General features: G+C 40.2%; 1 pseudogene; it reads right to left on the bottom strand.

The window, feature by feature from the left end:
* Positions 1-7,996: 7,996 nt before the first annotated feature.
* Positions 7,997-12,130, bottom strand: part of LOC133754203 (DNA-directed DNA/RNA polymerase mu-like) — a 49,525-nt pseudogene continuing 45,391 nt past the window's right edge.

The raw sequence follows: 12,130 nt of genomic DNA, 5'->3' as shown, positions 1-12,130 counted from the left end.
ACTTTAGGTTTGGGCTATAGGTTCTCTGACCTGTCCCATGATATTCTCATTTGAATGATTAACCAGACATTGGCAGGGGCAGATTGCATTGTGACTTCATCCAAGGCTGCATTGCCCTGATATGGTTGACGGATATATTCAGACACTGCTATATGGATCACCATGGTAGGATTCAGGTGTATAATCAGCAGTACCTTCACATGGTCCTCAGAATAGTATAACATCAGCCTTCTGTGATTAGCCACATAACTATGCAAGAAACACTGAAATGCAAAATATCTTACCTTTAATGAAACAGAACACAGTACTAGATTTTACATAGTTAATATCTGAGGACTGTTAAATATGTGTATAGTTGATTCGTGTTTCTGTAGTTCAGCAGTATTATTATAATGCAAATATTGTAGTTGTGATGGTATCATGATGAACACATTGGGTTTGGTAACTCTTTAATTGTACCATTGTACATATTGCATTGTAAAACTGAAAAAAATGTGTCAGGAATTATGTTTAGGCAAACAGATCATGTGATTTTCTAAGTATCTCCTGTCCTGCAGTATAAATAAATTTTTCAACAAATAGGGACTTCAAAATAATACAGAACTTGGCCGGCTCCACGGCTCAATAGGCTAATCCTCCACCTTGCGGCGCTGGCACACCGGGTTCTAGTCCCACCCTGATCCTGTCCCAGTTGCCCCTCTTCCAGGCCAGCTCTCTGCTATGGCCAGGGAGTGCAGAGGAGGATGGCCCAAGTTCTTGGGCCCTGCACCCCATGGGAGACCAGGATAAGCACCTGGCTCCTGCCATCGGATTAGCGCGGTGCGCCAGCTGCAGCGCACCTACCACGGCGGCCATTGGAGGGTGAACCAACGGCAAAAAGGAAGACCTTTCTCTCTGTCTCCCTCTACTGTCCACTCTGCCTGTCAAAAATTTAAAATAATAATAATAATACAGAACTTGCATGGAAGTATTTTCCTGTGTCTTATTTCAAAAGGGGCATATTCATTGGAAAATACAGCATAAGCAATAAAGCAATATTTACTTGCTGAAAAAAATTATTTGAATTCTTCCTAAGACTTACATGGTCATCTAGAGTCAGGCAGCTAAAATACCCAATGTAGTCCACCCCACTGCAAAAAAAAAAAAAAAAAAAAAAAAGTCCAGAACACACTTTAGTCAAACTATGAAACATAAAAGAAAAGGAGGGAATCCCAAATATAGTAATGGAAAGTGACAAGCTTTTCATGTTTAATATAAAGGAAAAGAAGCAAGTTTGTCAATAGAAACCATAGAGACCAGAAGAGATTGGGGTGATATATTCAATATTTGAAAAGAAAAAATAAACAAAAACAATGAACCATGAATATTATATCCAGGAAAGCTATCCTTTAGAAATGGTGGCAAAATAAATTATTTTATAGACATACAATAACAGAATTCTACACCACTAGATGAGGCATATAAGAAATTCTGAAGAGGGTCCTATATTAGAAGTAAACGATAGAGACACATAACACTACCAAATTCACCAACAGTGCTGATACCATCAGCAACCAATTGGCTTAATGGCAATTGGTAGTTCTTATCAAAACATACTAAATTTGAATGTAAATGGATTAAATTCTCCAGTCAAATACATACTGGTTGGCTTAGTGGATTAAAATTAAAAATACCCAACTCTACACTGACTACATGAAACTAACTTCACAAGTAAAGAAACAGACTAAAAGTGAAGGCCTGGAATTCAATATACCAGGCAAATGGAAACCAAAATGAGTGAGAATAGCAATACCCATATTAAATCAAAATAGCATATTAAATCAAAATAACATATCAAACCAAAAACTTATATTGTCACAAATTATAGAGACTAAGAAGCACATTTTATACTAATAAAAAGGTTTAAGTCCCAAGAGGTTATAGCAATCATTGACATCTATTCACCTAGTACAACACCATGAAGAGACATATAATAACTATCATTAGAACTAAAGGAAACGATGGACTCCAATACAGTAATAGTGGGCAACTTCAATGCCATACTGTTATCAATGGATAGATAAACCAAACAGAAATTCAATAAAGATATTGAAAAAGATTAACCATACTGAGCAAATGGATCAGTTACAGATGTAGTTACAGAAGTAACTGGGTATGGTTTTTTCTGACAGCTGCAGAATACACATTCTTCTCATCAGTACAGGGAGGATTTTTTTTTTACTATCAATTCACATTTTAAGATTCAAATCAAGTCTTACTAAAATTTAAAAGAGTGAAATAATTCCATGTAGCTTCTCAGACCACAGAGGAATAAAACTAGAAATCAATAAGAACAATAGAATATTTACAAATTAAGCAGCATGCTACTGAATGGCCAGAGTCCCTGAATGAATTTAAAAAGATATAAAATGCTCTTGAAAAAATACAATGAAAATGCATCCTATCAAATCCTGTGGGATACTGCCAAGGCAATACTAAGAGGAAAGTTTGTAACAATAAGTACTTATATTAAAGAGTTAGAAAAATTGCAAATAAATGACTGAAGCATGTATTCCTAGGACTTAGTAAAACAAGAAAAAGCCTACACAGAAATGAGGTGAGATGTAATAAAAGTCAAAATATAAGTAAGATTGAAACTAGAAAAAATACTATAAAAGAACAACAAAACCAAAAGCTGTTTTTAAAGAAGATAATATATAAGTTTTAGATAGATTAAAAAATAGAGAAAAATCATAAAATTACAGATATAGAAGGAGATATTATAGCTGATACCACAGAAGTAGAAAGAATCATAAAATTACTATGAATAATTGCATTGTAACAAATTTTAAAATCTCAAATAAAGGGATAAATTCCTAGTTATATATATTATAGCAATGACAAGTTGGTTTTTTTAAAGCTTTTTAAAAATTTATTTATTTATTTATATTTTTTATTTTTTGACAGGAAGAGTGGACAGTGAGAGAAAGAGAGAGAAAGTTCTTCCTTTTCCATTGGTTCACCCTCCAATGGCCGCTGTGGCCAGTGCACCGCACTGATTTGAAGCCAGAAGCCAGGTTCCTCTCCTGGTCTCCCATGTGGGTGCAGGGCCCAAGCACTTGGGCCATCCTCCACTGCACTCCTGGGCCACAGCAGAGAGCGGGCCTGGAAGAGGGGCAACCGGGACAGAATCCGGTGCACCAACAGAGACTTACAACTCAGTGTGCTGGCACTGCAGGCAGAGGATTAGCCTAGTGAGCCACAGCACCAGCCTTTTTAAAGCTTTTTCATTTTATTTTTTGGAAGGTAGAATGACAAAGTGAAGGAGAGACAACAAAGGGATCATTAATCTATTGGTTCATTCCCCAAAGGACCTCAATTGTCAGAGCTGAGATCAGCAAAAGCCATTAGCCTGGGAATCCATCTGAGTCTCCTACATGGATGGCAGGGGCCCAGCTATTCGGTCCATCATTCTCTGCCTTTTCAGGTACATAAGCAGGGGGCTGTGTTGGAAGCAGAACAATGGTGACCTGAACAGGCACTCTAGTATGAAGTGTCAGCATCACAAGCAGTAGTTTAATCTGCTGTGCCACATGCTGGCCCTCATAGTTGGGTTTTAACCTGGGGGTAACATCATCATGTCTAAACTTTTGTAAATATAAAAGAATATCTGGCCAGCTCCATGGCTCACTAGGCTAATCCTCCACCTTGCAGCGCCAGCACACCGGGTTCTAGTCCTAGTCGGGGCTCCGGATTCTGTCCCGGTTGCCCCTCTTCCAGGCAAGCTCTCTGCTGTGGCCCTGGAGTGCAATGGAGGATGGCCCAAGTGCTTGGCCCTGTACCCCCATGGGAGACCAGGAGGAAGCACCTGGCTCCTGCCTTCAGATCAACGTGGTGCACCGGCCACAGTGCGCTGGCTACGGGGGCCATTGGATGGTGAACCAATAGCAAAGGAAGACCTTTCTCTCTGTCTTTCTCTCTCACTTTCCACTCTGCCTGTCAAAAAAAAAAAGAATATCTGAAAGTCTTAAAAAGATTTCAGAAGGTAGCCGGCGCCGCGGCTCACTAGGCTAATCCTCCGCCTTGCGGCGCCGGCACACCGGGTTCTAGTCCCGGTCGGGGCACCGATCCTGTCCCGGTTGCCCCTCTTCCAGGCCAGCTCTCTGCTGTGGCCAGGGAGTGCAGTGGAGGATGGCCCAAGCCCTTGGGCCCTGCACCCCATGGGAGACCAGGAGAAGCGCCTGGCTCCTGGCTTCGGATCAGCGCGGTGCGCCGGCCGCAGCGCGCCTACCGCGGCGGCCATTGGAGGGTGAACCAACGGCAAAGGAAGACCTTTCTCTCTGTCTCTCTCTCACTGTCCACTCTGCCTGTCAAAAATAAAAAAATAAAAAAAAATTAAAAAAAAAAAAAAAAAAAAAGATTTCAGAAGGTAAGGTTGCAAGGAACACAGTTCAAAGATTACTACAATAATCTTGGGGTACATAGTATTAACCTGAACTTAGGTAAAGACATGAGAGAGAGCGGAATCAACAAAAAAGACTAGGAATGACACTCTCACTGAGGAAGGTACCCTGGGAATTATATTAACTCCTTGGCTGAGCATAACCTTATGTGACTTTTTTTATTCAATTGAAATAGAAAGGCTATTTCTGAGACAGCATTATGACAGTGCTTGATGTGTACTGCTAAGCAGTATATGCAGATATTCTTAGAATTACAGCATATGTAAAAAATGTCTTATATTCTTGCACCAGTCTTATGTTTACAATGAATTCCAAGTTGTTCATTTAGCAATATTGAGTTTTAGAATAAGGCCACTCAGAATCCTCTCTGGTTATTTCAGGTGACTGAGTGATTATTCTAGTTAATTATTACTGTAATTAAAATTATTCTAGTTGTAACTTTAAAAATACTTGTATTTTTTGTATTATATTCTTAAAGGTACAGAAGTACTAATTATTTTTATGAGGAAAGCCACAAGTACTTGTTAATAGCACCAATTTCTTGTGTTTTAATCACAGTGTTTTAATCACTTTCACACTAAATCCCTTTGCAAGACAAAGTTTATTTCATTTTTCCTTTTATATTTTAAACATGTATTTTTGATGTTTTGAAAAAGACTGCTTGTTTATTTCCAGCTACTTGAAAAGCAGAGAAAAACAAAGAAAAGAAATAGAGAGACAAATCTTCTTGCTACTGTTATACTCCCTAAATTTCAAGAACTGCCAGGGATGGAAAAATCACAGCCAGGAGTGAGGACCCATGAGCTAGGGAGTCTATCTGTGACTCACGTGGGTAAGCAGAAACCCAAATGATCCATCATCTACTGCTTTTCAGGGTGTGCTGGCAGAAAGTCAGATTGGATGCCAGGTTGCTAGGACATACGTCAGCACTCAAATACTATTGTGGATATCCGAAATGATGGCTTAGTTCACTGTACCACACTCACCCCTACCTTACTCTCTTGCAATGTATCACTTTGACTTTATAATGTGTTTGTTTAGGGAAGTCAGTTGGCCATCCTTTATAAGATCCATGATATGTACCACACTCACCCCTACCTTACTCTCTTGCAATGTATCACTTTGACTTTATAATGTGTTTGTTTAGGGAAGTCAGTTGGCCATCCTTTATAAGATCCATAATATGTTATGCAAGTCATAGGATTCTGTTGTTGGAATTAAAGTGAATTTAACAAATTCATACTGCTTAATAATAATTTCATGGAATGTCCTGCAATGAACTTAAATATTTTACAAATAATAGTTTTCAGTACCAATAAATCTTGTTTTTATTGAAAATATCTTTAAGGGTGGGCATTTGGCTTAGTGACTAAGACTTGGTATAATTGTACCCCATATTATAACACCTGGGTTCAAATCCTGGGTCAACTTCTGTTTTCTGTTTCCTGAATGATTGTGGTCCAAGTACTGGAATCCCTGCCACTGCTGTGGGGGACTCAGATTGAGCTCTTGGCTTCTGGCTTTGGCCTAGTTCATAACTGGATGTTGCAGGTATTTGGGTAGTGCACCAGCAGGTGGGCGATATATCTTGGTCTCTCTATCTCTGCCTTGCAAATCGAAAATGAATTTAAAAATATTAAACTTGGTTTATTTCTATAAAACACTATCACTAACTTAGTCAGAAAGCTTAATGTAAATTTGATTATATGTTGAGTTAGTATGAATGGCATGATTTTTTTTGTTCCTTAATATTATTCACTCTCTTTCTAATTTAATCCCCACTGTATAATACCATTGCCCTTTAAGTTACATAGAAACTATCACTAGGAAAAAATCACTTTACAAATTGCATTACAAACACATTCTATGTAAAGAGAGTATTTTACCCATTTTAATTTTTGACTTTACCCTACCCATTTTAAATTCTATTTTCACGTTTTTAATGTTTTATTTTATTTAAACATTTTAATTTTTGGCTGTTCTTCACTGAATCCTTACTGAAAAACAAGTCCTGGACCCTAAGTTCTGGACACTGAAGTGAGAACCTTAAGTTATTTCTCTCCACATGAATTCCCCACAATGTATACAGTATATAAAAAGAAACGCAGACATTAAAAATAAACTACAGGAAACTATCAATTTTGTTCAATCACTTACATCTGTCAATAACGTGTTCCATAGAGGGGATTATGATTAACTTGGACACCGACTGAGGTTTAGGCTTTGCTTCTGCTGCTCTGAAAGGTGGCCTGGGTGCTTTTCCCTCTCAGGGGAGGAGGGCCTGCGGGAGCTGGGTGCCCAGTGTTCCTGGTCACAGGAGGGCGGCCTCGGCCACTGTTCCTGAGCAGTGGAGCTGCTGCCCTCAGACTTCCTCACTCTCGCTGGCAGCCTTGTCCTTGTCGGGAAGAGGTACCTGGGCTGTGGTTTTATCCCATTCCCCATCTCTCACCTGGCGGAGGAGCTCAAGAGACACTCGCCCCCTTCAATGGGGAGGTAAGATCTCCTTCATGGCTGATCCTTCTACCGGCTTTTCCCAGCATTGGAAACCTGAGGCAAGCCCAGGAGAGGAGCAAGCCCTGGCCTCAATGTCCCAGCACACAGGCTTCCTGTTCCCACAGTCTTAACTCATAGTGACTGTAGCCAAGCAAGAGGTTAAATGGAAGTGAACTCGGCCTGTAGAGGGCAGTCACTGGGCATGCAAACGGAAGACCAGCAGCCACCAATAATCAGTGCCTATGTTGGGTCTTCACTTCTGAGCAATGGCCTTCCTTGCTTTCAAAATGGGTGGGTCCTGGTGACAGTTGGCAACATTTCAAGAAGCAAAGATTCAGATCTGGAACTTCAGGAGGCTGAAGACCTTGTCCCTAGTAAGTTTCCCTAAATACTCTGTGCCTCTCTTTATCCCTGAGGTACACGTCACTCTATTCTAAACAGTTTCTTTGGGAATTTAACAGCTGCAGCAAAACTATGCTTTCATGACTTTAGAAACCGGCCATACATGTTGCCAATTGTGATTTTAGAAACAGAAATCAGTGCATGTTTGTGTTATTTCAATTTTGATTATTTTTATAGGAACAACCAAAGAAAAACTACAGTTTTATGTTATAGATCATGTAAAACATAATAAACATAGATATTTAGGAATATAGAATAAATTTTAAAGCTCTTCAAGGAAGCTTCAAAACGGTATTTTAAATATGACTTATTTGTATTCAGCCGCTTTTTCCAAAAATGTTTGTCTCTTTTTTGTATTTTGATGATACTCTGATTTATAAATAATTGTTGATATTTCTGACTAGTTTTTGTGCTCTGCAATTGTACAGACTGCATTTCTGAGAGAAGATCTGTTTTGTACAGTATCCTATGTAATAAAGGGAATGGATTTTATTTAATTATCATTTTATTGAGCACAACTATTATGATTGTAGTATTGATAATATATTATGGAGGAAAATAAAAGAAAAAACCTGCTAGCATATATATGTATTTTATATATGGAAAGGAAAATTTTTGTTTGGCTTTTATAGTACTTTCTGATTTTAAATCTTTTTTTTTTAGCCCTCCTGGTGCCAGCGGTCAGCAGTCCTCACCCCTACCCCAAAGATCTGGGTGAAGAGCTTCATGGTCCGGAACCTCTCTGAGCTCTGCACCTGCTCCACCTCCTCACACACCCTGTGCTCCAGCAGCTCCTGGACCACCCTGGAGGAATGTTCTCTGAAGTGGGGCAGCCCCTGCAGCTGGCTCAGCGCTGTGACAGGGCAGGGCAGGGCCTGGAGCACCAAGGCCACTCTGCGGAAAGACAGGAGGCCACCCTCGATGCCTTCCAAGCCGGCTGCTTCCGCCAGCGTCTCCAGGGCCTCCTAGAGAGCGGTGTTGTGGTGACGGAGGGGCGTGGGCCGCTGGCAGGCATAGAAGGGCACCCGCCCCAGCCTTGGGGGCTCTTCCTCTCCAGGCGGTGCCTGGGCTCCAGGGGTCAGGCTGCCCTGCGGCCATGCTCTCTGTGAACCAACCGATGTCCAGCAGAGCCGGGCCGGGGCAGCCTGGGGGCACAGCCGCTGCCCTGCACTCCCGCCAGCCCTTGGCCTCCTCGGCTGAAGCCTGCTCCATCACCACGTAGGTCACCTCCGAGCTGCAGGCATCCAGGACCCAGAAACCTTTCGACAGTGCCAGGTGTGTGAGGAAGGCCCGGCGACTGCAACCCATGCGCGGTTCGACCAGATAAATGACTACATCGGGGAAACGCACTGAGGCCAGCGCGGAGGCAGCGGCAGTACCTCCGGGGTACACGCCCCGCCCTCGGCGCCGCTTCGGGAGCTTCCAGGCCTCGGGAGAAGGCGGGCGGAAGCCGGGCGGAAGCCGGGCGGAAGCCAGAAGGAAGCCAGCCAGAAGAAGGGGCGCACACCTCTATTTTCTTTCTGATCTAGAAAACAAAGTGGATGATCTAATTACTGGATAAAAAAGAAAAGGAATTTTTACCAAAGTCTCAATGCCAGCGCCAAGGCTCAACAGGCTAATCCTCCGCCTAGCGGCGCCGGCACACCAGGTTCTAGTCCCGGTCGGGGCACCGGATTCTGTCCTGGTTGCCCCTCTTCCAGGCCAGCTCTCTGCTGTGGCCCGGGAGTGCAGTGGAGAATGGCCCAAGTGCTTGGGCCCTGCACCCCATGGGAGACCAGGAGAAGCACCTAGTTCATGGCTTTGGATCAGTGCGACGCGCCAGCCGTGGCGGCCATTGGAGGGTGAACCAACGGCAAAGGAAGACCTTTCTCTCTGTCTCTCTCTCTCACTGTCCACTCTGCCTGCCAAAAAAAAAAAAAAAAAAAAAAAAAAAAGAAGAGAAAGAAATGAATAAGCTTAGTATGGTAACAGAGGGTATAAATTATAGTAAGAATATATTGGCTTCTCATATGTTGCAATTTCAGTCCGGAAAATAGTGTGATTCAAAACCTGAAGTACATTATAAAGCTGGAAACAAAATGTTTTAGCAGCTCCTCCGTTCTACTCTTTCACATGTCAGAAAAGTAAGTTAAGTTTTGATCTTGAATACCATTAAATTTCAAGAAAATTTCTAATATGGGACATCAAGATAAGAAAAATCAGTTAGGGACAATGTTTAAAAAACCGTCCAGCAAGAGAGGTAGGAGGTAGAAAAGAGATATTTCATTGCAAAATTTGATATTGAAGACCTACAAATTAGATAAATGTACTTTGAAAATGTTTCCTGTCATCATTTAGAAAACAGCAAGCCTATTGAGAATAAACACAAATGACAGGAAATTTCTGGAAAACATTAAAGATGAAATGAAGCAGATGAATTAAGATTTGTTTAAATATCTTCTCAACTGCTTTATAGGTCTCCGCGAAGAAATGGAGTTTAAATGTTTTTAGGGCAATTTTGGATGTTGGCATTCTGGGTAAAAAGATGCTACATTTTCTTGCCCAAAGTACACCTTTTTGAAAGACCAACCTGCTTTGATAATTCATTAGAAATTCATTAGAGTTCTCTCAAAGAATAGAAAATACACTAAAGTTTCATAATGCAATGTTTAATCATAATGGTAGAAATAATGTTATAACTAACTTCTATTCAGATAAATGGCTATCAAAATGTATGCTAGAATATCATTTTATATACTAAAATATGTACACATAAAGAGGTATTCACAAAAATTGCAATTCAAATATGAAATTAATAAATTAGTAATTTTATACATTGTAACATAAATACTTGTATTTTGAGTTATTCTTAAAGATTGATGCTTTATGACTATAAAGGCACACAGTATTTCTGCTTTATTTTTATTGAGACATTATATAAGACACTGACATTTCTTAAGTTTATTTGGGGAGAACATTAAATTCAGCTAAGATTTTCATTAAAAATTTTAATAATTTTTTAAAAAATGAAGTCACATTTAATAACCACATCAGACCTGCATATGAGCTTAACAAATGAATAATTACAAAGTAACAAAGAAGAGCATATTTTGCTTCTCATTATAATTCCCAGTATTTTTCCCCTGTCATAACTGTAATTCACTTCTTCAGTCCCCTCTGCTCACTCTGCTGTGGCATGACATGACTCTTTTCATGAGACTGAGCTGGCTCATTCTCATTTCTAGCATAGCTCCTGCTGTCAGCTATGTCATCCCACTACAAGATGGAAACCAGCATGAGAGGGATGGTGGCGTAAGCTAATATCTAAAGACAGATCAGAACCCATGGCCTCCTGAGCCCACAACCTCTGTAAGTACTGCTGAGCATGAGAATATCTTATTGTTAAAACTGTCTCTGACCAAGTTAGCTGAATGGTGACTTTCACTTGAAATATGGATGCCTGGACACCAGAGTTCTAAGCTATATTATGTTCTATCACTAAGGAAGTGATGTCACCTTGCTCTCTTACTTAAATCCTCTCCTCTAATAGGAAAACTCCAAATCATCCTCCTCTGATTTCCCAGGCACATTAGCAGGGAGGTGGATTGGAAATGGAGCAGCTAGGACTTGAATTGGTGCCCTTAAGGGATGCTGGCATTGCAGATCAGGGCTTTAACCCACTGTGCAACAGTGCTGGCCCCTAATGGTTACTTTTGACTTTTCTATTTTTAGGTTTCCATCAAAATGGTTATGTTACTTTACACAAAAGCAAAATATTAAAAAAATAACATTCTAGCACTATCTATGTTATAGATAAGCATGCAGCTAAAATTTCTTTTAAAATTATGTATAAAATGCAAAGCCTAAACCATATCCACATGAATATTTCATTCATAAATTAATTTAATTTAAAATTTTAAACTATAGTCTGAATACCTCTGTTCTTTCTCATGCTAATAGTTCCTACTTAATAATTGACTCATATAGACTCATTTCATTTACTCTACAGTTGGATTTATTTTAATTGCAGTATTGTGAGGATGTAGCAAGTTAATATGCAGGTAGCAAGTAGGCAATCACTTTGGAAATCTTCAAAGTGTACTCCGATAAAATGAAAGCCCATTAACCATATGAACAAAATATTATTGGCTAAGAATCTGGACTTCAATATCAGATATACCTATATTCAAATTCCAGTTTTCTTAATAACATCTTGATTGCTTCCAAGCAATCTAATGACACTTTGTAATCTTTATCATCTTCAGCAGAAATTGGGATAATGGAAATATATAGTGTTAGTGAAAATTCAATGAGATAAGTAACATTTGCCAGTCACAGTGCCTGAAACAAATTCATAACTCATTCATTGAAGATTTTCAGGTGTAATCCATTTGAGATTACTTATGAACTTAATACAGCAGAATGGGAGGTCCAAAAAGGCTAAATAGAAATAAGATGTGCTGATTTTGACCACAGGAAGATAACAGGAAGAAGGTGAAGTAACTGCATTTCCAGGACAGACTTTAAGAGAGGTTTGCAGTGGAAATCCTATGGAAAGTAGGAAGACTCTGTGGAGCAGGGACAGTACAAATGCATAGCAGTGGGTGGGGATACCATGTGGGACTCCCACAGCTGGATCTGGAGGAGACACCATCTTCTTGGAGCTAGATGAGCTCTATCTGTGACATCCTGTGTCACCTGTGATATTACCTGAGGGAGAACCATGTGGACAGCTTTGACTTTGAGTCAAGCCTGGTGGGACAGTAAGGGACAGTTTTCCCACCTTACCCTGTGACAGAAGAGCACACTGATTT

The sequence above is a fragment of the Lepus europaeus genome, chromosome Y, assembly GCF_033115175.1.
Source record: "Lepus europaeus isolate LE1 chromosome Y, mLepTim1.pri, whole genome shotgun sequence".
Lineage (NCBI taxonomy): Eukaryota > Metazoa > Chordata > Mammalia > Lagomorpha > Leporidae > Lepus > Lepus europaeus.
Note: the sequence above shows the minus strand (reverse complement) of the source record. Positions and strands in the feature narration are given on the sequence as shown.